The following is a 17,589-nucleotide window of genomic DNA, read 5'->3' as shown; positions in this document are numbered from 1 at the left end:
TAGCTACTGTACCACTCTTAAAATAAGCAGTCTGGCTTAAAGGGGGACGGATGCCAACAAACATTTGCTCAAGAGTAGTAGTTAACCCTTATATTAATACATAAATAATGAGCCACAACAGGCTTTTAAAATTACATAAATATTTACTCAAAGACAATTCAGTAACACAGTTTGAGAAAAATACACCTTCATTAACGAAATATATAAATAAGGTGGAATTTTCAAAAATTTACATTAAAGTCTTTCAAAAGATAGATGACTTACAGAAAAAATATTAAACTGACCAACTAAATATTTTCTAAATACAATTCGGTTAAAAGTGTTACTAGATGCTGTGGGCACTACCTAAGGAGTAAAAAAATGTAATAAACAAGCAAAATAGAGATCACTTTATGAAATGAGGTATAAAGTCCATGAAGCAAGCAAGCATGCATTCCAACACACAAGACAGTCTAAAATAGATCCTGTAAGCTGGATCTTCACATCAACAGAGTTAACCCACCTGCCCTCTAGAAGGCTGTCTCAGGAGGAATAATCCCAGAAATCACCCCTTTAAAATTCAATGACACTTTCCTTGACCTGTCACTCCAAATGTAGATTTTAGACAACAAACCAAAACTGAAGAAATAATTGGTTTAGTCTTGCTAATTATAAGACTGAGTATGTGTTTCTTCTTTACCACCCCCCCCAAAAAAAAGTCAATGTCATCTTTTACGTCTTGCAACAGTCTGAATGCCCTTCCCTCAGAGAAAAAAAAAGTTGCAGCTTTGCATTTTAAAATTTGACCTTCAGCTAGCGGCTTGACACACCTGCTATATTCCACAGAAAAACTCAGCAAAAATATTTATACAATTTTATATACTTTACAGTTTTCTTGCACACTTACTAACAAAACAGTTGTAGTTTTTTTAAACATGTTATTGAATCACAACTAAAACTGTGTCACAGCAGTATACATACATTTATTTTTAATAAGTATCACTCACTATAACATTACATAAATTATTTAATTACTTCCTTCCCTTAAACAACACTACTTATCCTGAAAGTTATTCTGCATGCATTGCTCTCACATATTCCATTTAAGCCTTTCCAGTCTCTTTTCCTGCCTCCTCTGATTCAGACAATAGTAAATCTGGATTTTTTTATGGAACTACTATGACAGGACTCCTCCTCAAGCAGGTCCTGATATTTCAAATTGTTACTATTTTAATCACTTTTCCAGATTTCAAATGTGTCATAATTCTTTATGTAATGTAGAAAGGACTCATTCAGTTTGTGCAGGGGTTAGTAGGTTGTAACAGTTTGTCAGAGATTTTAAAGAAAAGGAAACAATTCACTTTTGCTAACAGTGGCATTTTGTTTATGGCCAGGCATTCATAAATGCTTCCTTTGTGTCACTTGCAATGAAGTTGTGTTATATAGTATTTTTAGGTAACTAATGTACTACACTATAAAAGCATGTCTTGGGTTCAACAATTCAGGGAACAACATCGCTGTGTAAGTTACAGTGCTACAACCAGTTTGATCAGGTGGAAGCCTTTTTACAGTTGCCATATTTTGAGGTGTTGTTCACAGGACTCTTGAGATGGGTGAGTCCTTCCTACAGAGAGCTAAATAATGGCATCAGACCCATGTCACACTTCTAATTGTTAAAGATTGCCTAAGTAATGCACCATGTCAGGGCTGTTGTGGAATCTGGTTGCGATAATACGTAAGTACCCACTTTTCAAACTTACAACAGTCAGTTTTGGCCAGATGTGTGAGGCATCCAAAACTTCTGGCTGTTAGACCTAATGTGACTGGAGGTGACTGCTGTAATTTTGGAAAAATAAACACTATTAGTTACAGCTTTAGCTGTTTTTCATTGGCTCCTTCATTTCCTGTTGAACTTACGATTGTGCAAAACTGAGCTTAACACAGGAGGTCTGCAAAATGCTCTCCACAGATGCAACAGTATATCTCACTCAAATCCAATCAATAAGTAACTAGACTCCAGTTACGCAGAGGTGCACCAAATTGCACATAGCTGCATAATGAGCACAGCTACACACTTAGCATCTTAAAAGTAACTCATACCAGCCCCTAGTGGCCCTACATTGCATGACTTAGCCTAAAAAACTCCACTTCCTGCACATCCTTCTGATCTAGGATGATATAGATGTCAGTGTAGACAGACATGGTTTAAAATGGTAGGGAGTACTCTGGCTGTGCAGGGCTATAATACCTTTCATACATTTAAACCAGCTTCCTTACAGGAAGAAAAAAAAGGTGGAGGCATCTCGATGCCCCCCCCCCCCCATCTCAATGTTCATTAGGAAGTGTCTTATATCTATGCTGGTTAAGTAGTATGATACAGTAGAACTTCATGTCCAACTTACCACCAGTAAATTCACTGCCACATTATATTCAGTTACAGAAGTCCCTTGGTGACCCTAGACAGACATGGCACTTACTAACAAGAACTCTAGAATCACTCAGCATTAAACTCAATACCATTTTCCACAGTGACTTTAACTATCCAACTACAGACAGGGAAACCTACACCACCACTTCTGCACAAGTGCAGAAATTCCTGGAATTTGTTAATACAAATGCCATGGAACAACTAGTGAGAGTATCTACTAGGGGTAAAAAACATCCTTGACCTTATACTTAACTTATATTTGGTAACCTACAGATTGCAGAGAAGGGACCTGTGTATGGCTTATAAGGCGTCATCTTACCCTATACTGACAAACCTACTGCATATCCAGAAGTTGCTTGTTTAATAGCCCACGTACTTTTAAGAATAAGTACGATTGGCTGGTATAAATATTTAAACACTGAAAATAATGAGATGTGTAATTGCAGCTTTGCTATGCTTTATTATTTTACTCATTAAAATAGTGTTTGGCATTGAGCTCCTGTCATTTTTTCTTTGATATTCTTGCTGCTTTGTCTTCAAGAGCTCTTTGGACATCAGGACTGGTTGGTTTTGAGTGTCACATCCAAATGTGAACTGGTATCAGAAATACTCATTCCACGGACCTAAACTTCTTCTACCTCAGAGGTTTCCACTACTCTGGAACACATTCCCTCTATAGGTAAAACAAAATCCTTTCCTGTCCTACTCAAGTGTAACCTTGATCTATTGATAGGAATGTGGAAATTTACCCAGTGATTGCCCCTGTACTATTTATGGACAGAGGCAGCACCTAAATGTTCTTCCTGCAATATGACCCATATAAACACTCAGTGGTATTCCCTAGACATAATCACAATCTTACCCAGAACGAATCACTATCCTAAGGCAGTATATAAACACAGAGCTCAGAATTAGGTATGGGTAATTTTAATTAATGGGATAATTGACTTGGCTTAAAATGTTCCACAAGGGGAGTTAGCCTAGTATTCATCTACGAACCTATGTAAAAGTAGACCATGTCCAATGAACTCAGGTTACTGAAGGTGGTCACACAGTACGCACAGCTGACCTTGATTTGGTCAAGGCATTTAACACCATCCCCATGCTGGCATAATAAACTAGATCCATAACAAACATAGAGATATGGTAAGATGGATAGCAATTTGTGCAAAACGATACAACTCACCCACTGTGCGTGGCAGCGCAGTGTCAGAGAACATGAAGGTGACCACTGGTGTCCTGCAGGGTTTAGTGCTGCAGCCACTTTTGTTTGATATTTACTTCATTGACTTATAGAATGACTTATATATAAAAACTAAAACCTACAGCTAAACAAGTTTGTGGAGGACTGCAAACTGGGAGTCACTGTCAAATCCCCTTCTAAATACACAAAGTTCTCCAGCAAGAACTTAAACACTTATAAATGTCTGATGTACTGAAAATGGGCAAAAAAGCTAAAAAAAAAAATGCAACACTGTCAACATTTGCCAGACAAACTATCCCCCCAGTATGCAGTATTGACAATATCCCACTTCAAAATGAAAATGCGATTAGCAACCTGGGAGCCTGGGCTCATAACTCCCTCTCCTTTGACCACCACGTAACAACAGTCATCAGTTAATCATTCTACCTGCCACACCTGATCACCAAGGGAATGTCATCCAAACCAAAACAGGTTACTCTCCCCTTGTAAAACAAAAAAAACACACCACTCCAGAGCGTATAAAAATTCTTTACTGCTGTATCCGGTACCTCGGCTTATGCCTTCAAGGAATAAACTTTACACCAAGCAGCCACTTCTTATATACTATAACATTCAATTAATTACACACATTTCAATTTAATTAATATCAATTGTTCAATTAAACATACTAAAATGCATGTTTTTATTTTAAATACATTTTCTATTACAAATGGTACTAATTTCATGTGCAAAACTTATAAAAAATATTGACAATTTATTTTTGAGAGAAACTATATATTTATTTTTATTTATTTATTTATTGCAGTTGGTTTACCAGGATAGTCCATTGGGCCAAAATGAACCCGTTTTCAATGGAGTCCTGGGGAGAAAAGCTCCAAGAATGTTGATACAGAATCAATCTATCTAGGTTATCTATCTATCTATCAACAATCTAGGTACAGCAGGTTATTAATGATAATTATACAGATGTAAAAGATTCAAGCAAATAATTTCAAATAGAACAGCAAACATTAGAAATAATACAGACTTGTGATGAAACATACTGATGACACAGACTAACAGAAGGAATATTACAAAGTAATACTAAAAGTCATTGCATATTAGGAAGCAAAGACTTAAAAGGCGCAGTCTAGTACATTCTTTGCAATTACCATAGGAATAGTAATGTGTTAGAGTAAAGAGAAGGAAAATGAAAATAGCCAGTGGTAGTTATGTAGGGTGGGAGCAAGAGCATTCCCACCGGGATGCTAGATATGAGTGAAGAGATCTTTTGAAAGTAAAATGGTTAGAGGTGGTGCGAATGGACGGTGGTAGGGAGTTCCAGAGGCGAGCTAGGCCATAGGATAGAAGGTTTTTGCCTGGGGGATGAGTAGGTTTGTACACTTCTAATAGATTTTGATTATTTGACCTTAATACTCCATCAGGTAGGTGCATTTTAAAAGCAGAAAAAAGGGAGGGACAGAGGGAGGGGTTGAGAATGAGCTTATGGGCAAGAGTTAGTTGAGTCTAAGTGAGATGATTGGGTAGTTCTAGCCAGTTTAGTTTTTGGAGAGAGGAGCAGTGGTGGGTGGAGGACTTATGGCTGGTAGCGAATTTGGCGATTTTGTTATAGCAAGAGGAAAGTTGTTTTTTTAAAGAGGACTGAAGATTAGTTAGGAGTGGGGCTCCATAGAGAAGGGAGGGGATAAGGAAGGAAGTAGAGAGAGTGATTTTAGTGACAGGCGTAAGGTAGTGATTTTGTCGGTAAAGCATACCTAGTTTTTGATGGGTTTTTTTGATATTTAGTTGTAGGTGGGAGTTGAATTTGAGCTGGCTGTCAATTTGGACCCCAAGTAACTTGGTCTCTGACACCAGTTCTAGAGGTGAGTTATTTTGACTAGTAATCGAGAATGTATTTATATCGAAAGGAGTGACTTTAGAGGGGGTGAATATCATTAATTTGGTTTTGGAAGCATTGAGTACTAGATGAGTTCTTTTCATCCATTGCTCTGTTGTAGAAAAGGCATCTTGTGTAAGTTTTAGGAGTGTGGGGATAGATGTGGCAGAACAGATAATAGTTGAATCATCTGCATATTGGATGATGTTTGAGAATGGGATAGATTTGCTAAAATCATTTATAAATATATTGAAGAGAAGGGGACCCAGTATAGAGCCTTGGGGAACTCCGGTAAGGGTACTAAGAAATGAGGAGGTGGCCTTTTTCCATTTTACTGCTTGATTTCTATTGGATAAGTAGCTGGAGAACCAATTCAAAGAGGAGGGAGATAGGTTAAGTTCTGAGAGTTTAGTTAAAAGCAGGCTGTGTGAGATAGTGTCAAAGGCCTTAGAGAGTTCAAGTAGTAGGGTAGAAACAACTAGGCCAGAGTCACGGGCTTTATTTACAGTTCCAAGGAAGGAGTCGAGGGCTGTCATGGTGCTATGATTAGGTCTGAATCCATGTTGTGTGGGAGTTAGAAGGTGATTATCTAAGAGATATGGTAGGAGTTGAAGTTGGACACACTTTTCTAGGAGTTTAGAAATGGGAGACAGGATAGCTATGGGATGGAAATTAGTAACATTATTATTGTTGCCACCTTTATGTAAGGGTATGATAAAGGCCTGTTTCCAGATTTGGGGTACTATACATTCTTGGATAGAGCGGTTGATTAAAATGCTAATGGGGTAGGCAATTGCTTCAGCAACTATACTAAGAAAGTAAGAAGGGATGTTATCAGGAGCGTTGGTACATGGCTTAAATTTCAGAAGGAGTTTCTTTATAGTAGAAGTGGGTATAGGTTTAAATGAGAATAGAGGGGAGTTGGAAGAGGGGGACTTAGGGGGTGATGAAGATGATGATAAAGTTAGAGTAGAAGAAGAGGTAGAGGGTAAAGAATTGGTAGATGGGAATGAGGGGGGAGTAGTAGCAGTGCAGGGTAAAGTGTTGGTAGGGGAGGGTGGGGGTATTGGGGAGTTATTATATATAAAATATTCACAATCAGATTCAACATTAACCAGATTTCATCAAATAAATAACACCAATATATGTCATGTATATATATATATATATATATATATATATATATATATATATATATATATATATATGCATATTTCCAAATCATAGTATGCACAATGGAACTATATGACCATTAATATATACTCCCCAAAATTATTTCATATCAATCGTGAACAAATATTAATACATTCCTTTAGGTCCTAATATTCAAATCTAGGTCTATATTTAGCCCCCTAGGATGAAGAGTTTTAAAATTAATGATGAATTTAGTTTCCAACAGAGATAAATTGCTGGATAACTCAACCCCTTCTGACTGTTTGGGCTTAGCCAACACACTAAAAAAGAAGGATCTATTTGAGCCTTCATGTGCTCTAATGAAGTGCTCCACAACAGGACTTTCAGTCCTACCTCTCCTGATGTCGCCCAAATGTTCCATAATTCTTTTCTTCACTGCTCTTTTCATTTGGCCTATATACCATTTGACCCTGTTGCAGTCGCATCCAATAATATAAATAACTCCCCCGATTCACAATTATAATAATCTATGGCCTTGTATGTTTTTCCATTGATACTGGTCCCATCTATGAAGAAATTTTCTTCACAGGGTTACATTTTCATATAGTGGATCGAAAAATTTGAAAGACTTACTAAGAATGGGAAAGTTAGATACAGAACATGTCAGAAGGGTTAGTTTTCCCTGTGGGAAATGCATTGTATGCAAGAAAATTAAAAACATAGATGGGACCAATATCAATGTTAAAACATACTATACTATACCATCAGCAGCACATTGTAGGAAGGAGGAGGGAATATTGTCAATAGCATTAGAGAAAGGTTTAAGTTTGGACAGAAGTCATTTTATAAAGTTAGTGGAGACAGGTTTGAGCTCGAACATAAGGGGATGGTTATTAGGGGTTTTAGCTGGAGAAGAGTGAGGGACTGGTGGGTTACCGTTAGGGAAAGTCATGGTCAGGTCAGAAATAGTTTCTATGAAAAATGAGTTAAATTCAGAGCTTAGTTCAAGGTCGGATTTACTAGGGTCAGGACAGGGGTTATTCTTGGAGCCAGGATGAAGAAGTGAGTTTATTGACTTCCAGAACTGCTTGGGGTTTTTATTGTTATTAGACTGGAGCTTGATATAGTAGGATTTTTTGTCCTTAGTGATTAGCTGTTTCGCAAGGTTATGTAGTTGTTTGTATTGGAGCAAGGTATTGGGCAGTTTATCGTTTTGGTAAAGCTTCCATAATTTGTCCCTTTGGTGCATAATTTGTTTAGTATGTTTGGATAACCAAAGAGCTATATTAGTTTTTATCCTTTTGTTTCTTAATGGGGCTAGAGAGTTTAGAGTGCCTAGGAAAACACAGTTGAAATAGTCTATAGCACTGTCAAGAGGAAGGGTTTTTAGAATTTGCCAGTCCATTTGTTTGAACATGTTTGAGAGGGTTGTGGGGTTGAAGTTACTGAGGTTGCGAGTGAGAATGTATTGGTGCCGGTGAGGTGAAAAGTTAGTTGCATGATGAATGAAAGCTGGGAGGTGGTCACTAATGGTGTCAGGAATTGTGCCAGAGTTGGCTATTTTGTTTGGATTGGAGACTAGGATCCAATCAATAGTGGATCCGGTGGGGGTGGGGGGGGTTGTTTTGTTAGGTTGGGTGATGGGGAGGATTATCTGAGTAAATTTATAGAGGTTAATGGATAGGGAGGGACTATTGACTTTGCTCCAGTCAATATTTACATTGCCTAGAATGTAGGTTTTGTAGTTAATTTCAGTAGATGTCCATAGGAGAATATCTTCAAGGGTAGAGATATTGTTACCAGGTGAGATATATAGAGCAATAATGCAAGTATTTTTGTGTTTATTAATTTTTAGTAGTCCAGCTGTAAGTTTAGTGTTGTTGAATTGAGGAATTGAAATTTGGAGGGGAATTAAGGTAAGAAGGTTAGAGCAGACTAAGGCAGTGTCGCCACCTTTTTTATGTAATCGGTAATTTCTGAGAGTATGGAATCCTGGGGGCAGGATCTCAGAATCGGAGATATAGGGTTTGAGACAAGTTTCGGAGTTGACTAGGATGTCTGGTTGGTTATGGCTTAGCCAATCTTGAAATTGGTGAACTCTATTGTAGAGACTCTGGGCGTCGATAGTAAAGATTTTTAGGGTGTTGTGGGGGAAGGAAGGAGATAAGAGGTAGTTGATGTTAATAAAGGGACTGGGACCAGGGTTGGGGTGGATATCTCCAGCTAAGACTAGGTTGTTGAAGGAAATAAACTTTAGCCATTTAGGTTTGCAAAGTAAGAGTTTAGGTAGCTCTAAGATTAATTTATGTGTCAGTTTATTAGCTATGGCGGAGAAGATTTTAGGGTGGAATAGGTGCAGGGGGTTAGGCTGAATAAGGCGAAGGGGAGATAGAATGGAAATGAGAGTAAGAGTGAGGGTAAAGGTAGGTTTGTATGGTGGTTATTTTTGCAGGTACAATTGGACAAGCATTGGAGGAGTATGAGCTGGTATAGCATAAGGGAATTAGGAACAGAAGGAGGAAGCAGGGGGCCTGAAGGGGTGCGGAGAAATAAGGAAAGCATGTCTGTGCAAAGGGAGAATGATAGGTGTAGATTTGGAGAAGAGAGAAGGCTATGCAGAAGAGAGGGTTTAGAAAGAGATACAGTTTTTTTTTTAGAAGTATAAGAAAGAGGAGGGGACTTTAACTGTTAGGGAGGTTGCTAGAGTGATGCATTTAAGTGGGATGACTGTAAGTAGGTGGAGTAAAGGGGATAAGCTTCTAATGGGTAATTAGGCTGGCTGGGTGGGGAAAGGGAAGAATAAAGGTAGGTGTGCTGGGGAGGGTGGAATTTGTGGGCAGGGTAGGGGAGTGTAGTGAGCCCGCAGGGCGAATGGAGTCCAATGAAAGAACAATCTGTGAGCTACTGACTACTGAGTTGCTTTCTGGTAGGTAAGGGTAAGTGTAGAGCTGGAAAATCTGTGGTAGTAATAGTAGGGGGATAGCTGGGTGCAATTACTGAGGAATTTAGCAGGTAGACTGGGAAATACAAGAGCAGTCTTATGCAGCAGAGATATGTTTTGTATGATACTAAGAGAGAGAAGGGATAAGAGTGTGTGAAACAAAGAGGGTGCAACCTAGGTGGGGAAAAGTATATTACAGCTGAGCTAGTGATATGAGTAAATACAGCTGAAGCTAGTGATAGGAGATAGCTATTATAGAAATAGGGAAGGCTCTGTTAAGAGTTACACGTGGCTACACAAGGACAGGAAGGTTTGTTTGTTAGGGGGTAGAGAGGGGTATGGCTGCTAGGTATCCTGGCTAGGTAGCGGGTTTTAATACACATAGAAGTTACTGTAGTAAAATTCAGCTTAACTAGGTTTAGGAAGCACGTACTTTCTTGCTTCCCTTGGTAACAGGGTTCTGAAGTAGGACGGCAAGTTTCTGTAGTTTAAGGATGAGTGGCTGGCATTATTTGTAAGGGGTCCTTATTCACCAGGCAGGTAGATTCTTAAAACTTAGTGCAGGATAGGAGACTGGAAAGCTAGGCATGTTAGAGAAAGAGAGAAAAAAATGTAGTGGTGAGAAAACAGCCTTTTGATAATTATGGTAAAGATACAGGCATTTCAGTCAGTAAAAATAAAACACTAACATAACATTCACTCAGTAAAAACAGGCTGGTTCACATACTAATAAGGCACTGCTTAAAAAGGTCTAGAAAGAGTGAGCCAACAGTTCTTAGGAGCTTAACACAAACTGGCTAGGAATGCATTACAAAGTTTACAGTTATGGTCTGCTGAGTAATAAATAATATAATCAAAGTAGTTCAGGGACACTTAGGCTGTTTGTTAAATAAAACTTGATAGAAGCAAACACTTGAGGCATATAATTCTATCTAGTTCAGCACATGTGTTCACAACAGTACAGGAATAGGGAGTAACACATCAGGTCAATAAGCCATTTTCACATAGCATAGAAGTCAGTAGTACGATTATGCAAACGTATTAAGTCCTAGGTTTATCACAGAGAACTAGGGACGGCTACATGTATTACTGCCCATGCAAAGGAATTATGCTGTAAGCTCTTCACCAATTCTGGGATGCCACACAGGTATTAAACTTATTGGGGGAGTTTATATTAATGGTCAATATTGCAAAATTTGCATCTAAGTAGATATTTTTTAGTTACAGTGACATATCTGCTAGTGCACAGTACCTCTGGTGGAAAAGAACACTGTGCAAATGCAGTGAATAGACAGGCAGTGAAATAGCTTGTAAGGGCTATAATTCTGCGAATGACAGTAGGTGCTCATCCAGCTGGAAATGGCACCATTCTGCCGTAGGGAATGTGACCAGGCAAGAACTGTTAGATACACAAAATGGCAGCACAGCTAACAAGTCCAGAAAAATTATCATCCACCTTCTTTATAGAGTAAAACTATAGTCCTACTTACCACATAAGTGTAGTATAAACAACACACTGAGTCTAGAAGTACAGTGTAGTAATAAGGCACTGATACAGGTAGTAATGAGGAATGACACATTCCGGTAATCATAGAGATAATGCTGACAAGGTGTACAGCTCTTCTGTATCTAGTATGTTGCCTTTCTAGATCCTGACTCAAAGACAAGGACTACTTTCATTAATGGCAGTGTACAAAATCCCAAGAATTCTCAAGAAGCCCTTTTGAATGGGTACACTCCAGTCTCTCCTTCCCTTTCTGTTGTAAGGAGACTGGGTGTACTATTTGGATCACCATGATGCATACCTGCTCATCAAAATCGCAAAAGAGTTCAGGAGGTTCCTTCAATTCCTCACAGGAGCCTGTCACTTCCAGCTCTGGGCACTCTCATTTGGTCTCACCACAACCCCCTGAGTGTTCTCTCACTGCAAGTACTGCAGCTGCAACAGCTCTCTACCTCCAGAGTTCCAGGGTCTTTAACTAAATGACTAAGCTAACCCCCAGCAGCTGTATCCAGGGAAAGTCTTCTTGTCTTCAGGGATTTACTGCTCACTGTTTCAGTCCTTAGGCTTAAAGGTCAAACTTGTAAAATTTCAAGCCAGCTACATGGCCCAGAGGAAGAAAGCCAACACGCACACATGCACACACACATACACACACACACACACACACACACACACACACACACACACACACACACACACACACGCACACACGCACACACACACACACTTGCTTCACTTACCGCTTGCAGTGCCAAACTGCCCTGTTTCTACCTTAGGAAGTAATGGATATATGTTACTAAAAGACAACATGCACTTTACTTTGCTAGTCACATGATATAGTCCACTAGAACTATTTTTTGTACTGTTCTACTGCAGTATTCTGATGCCAGTAAACGTTTTTTGTTTAGAGCTCATAGTTACTTTGTATTAGCAAAGCCCTGGACTGCTGCAATTGCAGACAGCCATTGCCAGTGACACTAACATTGTGCTACATGCCAGTGTCTTTGTACCACTTTAGTGATGCAGTGGTCTCTGCATTGCTCAGGGATAACATACTGTACAGTCCTGTTGAGAACAGGATTGTGCAGTGTGTTATGCATTTCTGAATCCTGGCCATACTAACCTAAGGCAACTACGTGTCTTCATGTATCACACCACTTAACACCACTGTGGGAAGTAATTACTGCGGTTAAATCACTTCACTAATTATTACTACGATACATACTGCCACTCCAGTGCCACACTATGTCCTCCCAAAAGTAGTAAAAAGCGGCAACAACACATATGCTAAACTTAAACTGGAAATAACAACACTGAAATGAATGGTAGTGGCTTCTTGATTTGCAGGTTGCCCAATAAACTTGGCCAACCCATCTACAGCAAACTGTATCTGCATAAATAGTGGAGCCACTGATACATTAGTGCCACGTGGCACAGAAAAAAATGGCCTTGTTGAGATAGTTCAGCAGTCAAAAAGCTATCATATACCTTGTTGTTGCATTAAGAACAACTTACTCAGCAAAGAAAAGATTACAGCAGGGTGCATATGAAGAGCATTCATTAGTTTCTGCAAGATAACTTCATGGTCTGGAGTTCAGTCCTGATGTCTGGCTACTGTGTGTGTGTGTGTGTGTGTGTGTGTGTGTGTGTGTGTGTGTGTGTGTGTGTGTGTGTGTGTGTGTGTGTGTGAAGTCTGAAAGTTATCTTTTTGTCTGTTCTTTTTCCACAAAAAAAACTTTAGTGGCTTCTCTAAATATATTTTGTATTTCCCTTGTTCCTGTGTTCATGTCATGGCTGAAAAGTATAGCTCAACTTGTCTGACAAACAACAAATAAGCAAATAAACATGTCATGCATATCTGGTCCACATGTTCTGATAAACATTTTCCTGTATTACTCTTTTTCAAGAATTGTTCAAAGCCATCCTAGCTGTACTCTGAAAGACATACAGTGGATATAAAAAGTTTACACACCCCTGTTAAAATGCCAGTGTTTTGTGATATAATAAAATGAGACCACAATAAATCACTTCAAAACTTTTCCCACCTTTAATGTGACATATAACCTGTGCAATTCAATTGAAAACAAACAAATCTGTTTGAGGGAAAAAATATAAAAAAAAAAAAATGTACGATAAGCTGGTTCCATAAGTGTGCACACCCTTAAACTAATACTTTGTTGAAGCACCTTTTGATTTAATTACAGCATTAAGTCTGCTTGGGTACACACCTGCCATCAATTAAAGAGACTCTGATTAACCTCAAATAAAGTTCAGCTGTCCTACTAGGATTTTCCAGACATGTACTCAGTTGCCTGCTACAGCAAAAGCCATGGTTCGCACAGAGCTCACAAAGCATCAAAGGGATCTCATTGTTGAAAGGTATCAGTCAGGAGAAGGGTACAAAAAAAATTCCACAGCTCTGGATATACCATGGAACACAGTGAAGGCAGTCATCCAAAAGTGGAGAAAATATGGGGCAACAGTGACGTTGCAAAGAACTGGACGGCCTTCCAAAACTGATGAAAAGACAAGACAAAAACTGGTCAGGGAGGCTTCCAAGAGACCTACAGCAACACTGAAGGAGCTGTGGGAATTTCTGACAAGTACTGGTTGTACTACATGTGACAACAATCTCCTGTATTCTCCATATATCTAGTTGTAAGACGGAAGCCTTTTCTTACACAGAAAAACATCCGGGCCTGGCTAAAATTTGCAAAACAATACATCGTCTCCCAAAAGCATGTGGGAAAATGTGTTATGGTCTGATGAGACCGGCTGAACTTTTTGGCCACAATTCCAAAAGGTACGTTTTGCGCAAAAACAACACAGGGTGAAGCATGGTGGTGGTAGTATCATGCTTTGGGGTTGCTTTTCTTCAGCTGAAACGGGGATTTAGTCAAACTGGAGGGAATTATGAAGAGTTCCAAATAATAGTCACTTCTGACCCAAAACCTTCAGGGATCTGCTAGAAAGCTGAAGATGAAGAGGAATTTCACCTTTCAACACGACAATCACCCCAAGCATACATCCAGATCAACAAAAGAATGGCTTCACCAGAAGAAAATTAAAGTTTTGGAATGGCCCAGCCAGAGCCCAGAACTAAATCCAATAGAAAACCTGTGGGGTGACCTGAAGAGAGCTGTGCACAAGAGATGCCCTCGCAATCTGACAGATTTGGAGCGCTTTTGCAAGGAAGAGTCGACAAATAAAGCCAGGTCAAGATGTGCCATGGTGATAGACTCCTACTCAAGAAGACTGAATGCTGTAACTAAATCAAAAGGTGCTTCAACAAAGTATTAGTTTAAGGATGTGCACACACAACAAAGTATTAGTTTAAGGGTGTGCACACTTATGCAACCAGCGAAGTGTTAAGTTTTATATTTTTTATATTTTTCCCTAGCACAGTTGTTTGTTTTTCAATTGAATTGTACAGGTTATAGGTCACATTAAAGGTGGTGAAAAATTTGAAATGATTTACTGTGGTCTCATTTTTTACATCACAAAAACGTGGTATTTTAACAGGGGTGTGTAAACTTTTTATATTCACTGTAATTACACAATGGAATTTGTCATTCAAGAGTTATTACCACCCTTCTCTTTCATGAACTCTCTAAATCCAAATTTGTTTTACGAAATGTAATTCTGAATTCCGTCTAATAAATAAAACTGAATTCATTGAACAATCAGAATTAGCATACATACCAGAACTGCCATGTACATCAAGAAGGCAGAAAATCTGCAATCTGTGTATGTATACTTCTGTGGTGGTGATGGGGGTTTTAAACTGTTAGTCTGATGTGTAAAGCATACAATGCACATCAACGGTGGAAGGTGGAATAGTAAAATTCAGCTCTGCAAGTGACTTAAGAACACATTAGAACCAGAATGAGTTTTCCATTCATGGTCACAAAAAAGCAGAAACAGAATGAAACCAAATACAAGAAGCAGGAGGTAAACACAGAAATATCATAAAATGTGCTGACTCAGGTTCACATCCACTCAAATGTCTCCATATCCCCTACTATCACAGCACTCTTATAACACAATGAAAGGACAGAAAAACAGACATAGGGGGGAAAAAAAACAGCCGAGACAGAAACAAGTAGGAATGTATTACCTGCTGAGTCATACAATAGTCCCTGGGTAAAATGATTCTTCATGAGCCGTCTGTAGCTTAGCGAACATGAAAAGAAACTACTTCTGTTAATGTGACTGGTCCCCAGCCAAGTCATCAGTGACTCATCCTAATGCTCAGTGAATACACACATTCCTTTGGCACCGTTCCTTATTAGAGACAGTGGTACCAGGCATGAAAAGGCTCTCTGCCTTTTCAGGTGTCCTTGGTATCCTTGGTATTTGAAGGGGATCACTTCTGATATAATTTACTTCCAATTACATCTCATTCTGGAGGGGTTCTTAAATCTTCTATGTTTTATTTCAGGCAGAAAGTGGGAACCACAGCAATTCACAAAACTGCTAAGAAATTAATTATAAGAAAGATGGACAAAAAATATATCTTACCTTTTTAAAATGTTCCTTAACTGTAAGGATGCATACCAAGCATTTCTTCACATCTTAGCTATAGTTTCGTAAATAAAAGACAGAGTGCTGTTTTCACAACTAGCACTTAAGAACACCCTGTACTTTGAAAAAAGGTTATTCTCGTAAACTTTTATGTACAACATGCCCTCGCTGAGCCTTCCCTAGGTAACTCTGCAAACAATATCTGAGGAATGTGGTGACCTGGAAACCTGTATGACTTACTTTAAACCTCTTACAGTTCCTTTCAGGGCCAAATCTGTGACCTGTGCTCTCCTAAGAATTCAAAGACCAAAGGGAAAGAAAAAAAAGCCAAAGCCTGGCACTGTGGCTTTTCCACACTTTGCTCCCAAACTGCAGAATAACACAAGATCACTAAGAAATCCTCCCTCAAAGTGTAGCTGTAAAACAATTCTTCCAGAATCGCAGACACTTTTCACGTATCCATCCTTCATTGTGCCAAATGCCTGTGCCCCAGTGTATCTCTCTCTCTAATAAATGTTTGTAGGAGAGCAGCTTGACTAAATAAATGCACAGGTATTTCCATTAATCCACATTTATACTGTCTGGTGTAATATCTGAACACTTACATACTCCTGAAGTTGCACAAAGCCCTGATTATTTGAACTAGCTCTTCATTTGTAACAGCAGTCATTTTAACATTCATTCATGGATTTTATTCAATTAGCAAATCAAGCAAAAATAAGCAAACATGTGTATTTATTACAAATTGGTATACCATTCCACCCCAGCTGATTTGTACATAAAGCAGATGAGGAATATGCTACACCAAAAGTTTCCAGACTTAAAAACAGAACTGTCACAACCACGGATTGGAACATGGGCATATCGAAGCTGCAACTAAAGCTTTCCTTACTTCACTTGCAAATGTGACAAATTAATGTATTCATATCTTAAAAGAAAAGTTTAAAAATCAAGCTACCCGCAAACATTTCTGCTCTTTCGACACACGCAAGATGTTGGTTTCACAGTAAGCAATCATTAATCACATATAAAAGATCAAACTATGCTGCTTTTTGATTATGTGCCATGTTAAGTCCAGTTTAAGGATAATGCGGCAGAATCGTAGCTCTGCTGTAACTAAACATTACTTCAAGCTCTAGTGTCGACTTTACTTTCGTGTCCATTACTGTTACCCTACTTAGCTGCCTAAAATAAATACTGTTTTCTCTTTCCCGATAGTACTACTTTACAGACATTGTGCAGGCCTTTTGCTGTTTTTGACCAAAAGAAAAATATATTCTCTGCAGAACATGTACTCAGTTAGACATACAACTTCTATTTATTGAACATATGGAAAGAGATGAAAGGTGCAGTAACACACTGTAAGAGTCACTTGCTTACTTTTAGTAAGAAAAAGATGCACGTTTATGTTATTGTTCAGATTTTATCAGCACAGTAATGTATATGTGTGGGTCATTACATAGTAACGTAGACAACATCAGCAAAATGGAAAGAAAGTAGTACATTCCGTTTGTCTTTCTTCCCTATAAACAAAAGGTTATTGTTCATCCATTACACTAAGGATATCTTAAAAGTGCACTTCCAGGGGCTAAAAGGCAATTAATATAAATACTCCATACCTCATTTAAGTACAGTTGTGTACGATTACCACAAATGTAGATGTTTGAGTGTATTCACTGTTGCAGTTCATAGGTTCATAGGTAGATACTAGGCTATCTGCCCTAGGGCATTTATAAGCCTAGCCAGAGTATATTTGGCTTCCGCCTCCCTATTAGATTAGCCTACTGTGCCTCTGTCTAGCAGGGACACAGAAGAGATCCCAGGGGTGAATTTACGATTTCCCATCCACGCATCCAGATTTTGCTTGAAGAAGGTCAGCGAGGGGCTATGTCTAACATGAATTGGGATTCTATTCCAGAGTGAGGGGGGCCTCTGGGAAATGAATCTGTCCCTCCAGCATGTCCTATTTATTTTTGTGCTGAGGTTTAGGTCCCTGGAG

The 17,589-nt window shown here is 38.8% G+C and overlaps 1 protein-coding gene across 2 annotated transcripts in view; it reads right to left on the bottom strand.

Annotated features, from left to right (window-relative positions):
- The window catches only part of SLC4A2 (solute carrier family 4 member 2), a 2,370,566-nt gene extending 2,354,879 nt beyond the window's left edge, over window positions 1-15,687 (bottom strand). The window contains exon 1 of one of the 2 annotated variants that reach the window (XM_044067584.1): window positions 15,588-15,687. The gene's annotated coding sequence lies outside the window, so the exon portion shown is untranslated. Of the gene's footprint in view, window positions 1-15,183; window positions 15,332-15,587 lie in introns of those variants that run through there. The other variant, XM_044067586.1, reaches the window with a different exon arrangement.
- Window positions 15,688-17,589: the final 1,902 nt, after the last annotated feature.

This window comes from Protopterus annectens, chromosome 3.part1, assembly GCF_019279795.1.
Source record: "Protopterus annectens isolate FY-2018-M chromosome 3.part1, PAN1.0, whole genome shotgun sequence".
In the NCBI taxonomy this organism is placed as follows: domain Eukaryota; kingdom Metazoa; phylum Chordata; order Ceratodontiformes; family Protopteridae; genus Protopterus; species Protopterus annectens.
The sequence above is the reverse complement of the archived record's forward strand: the minus strand, read 5'-3'. Positions and strand labels throughout refer to the sequence as shown.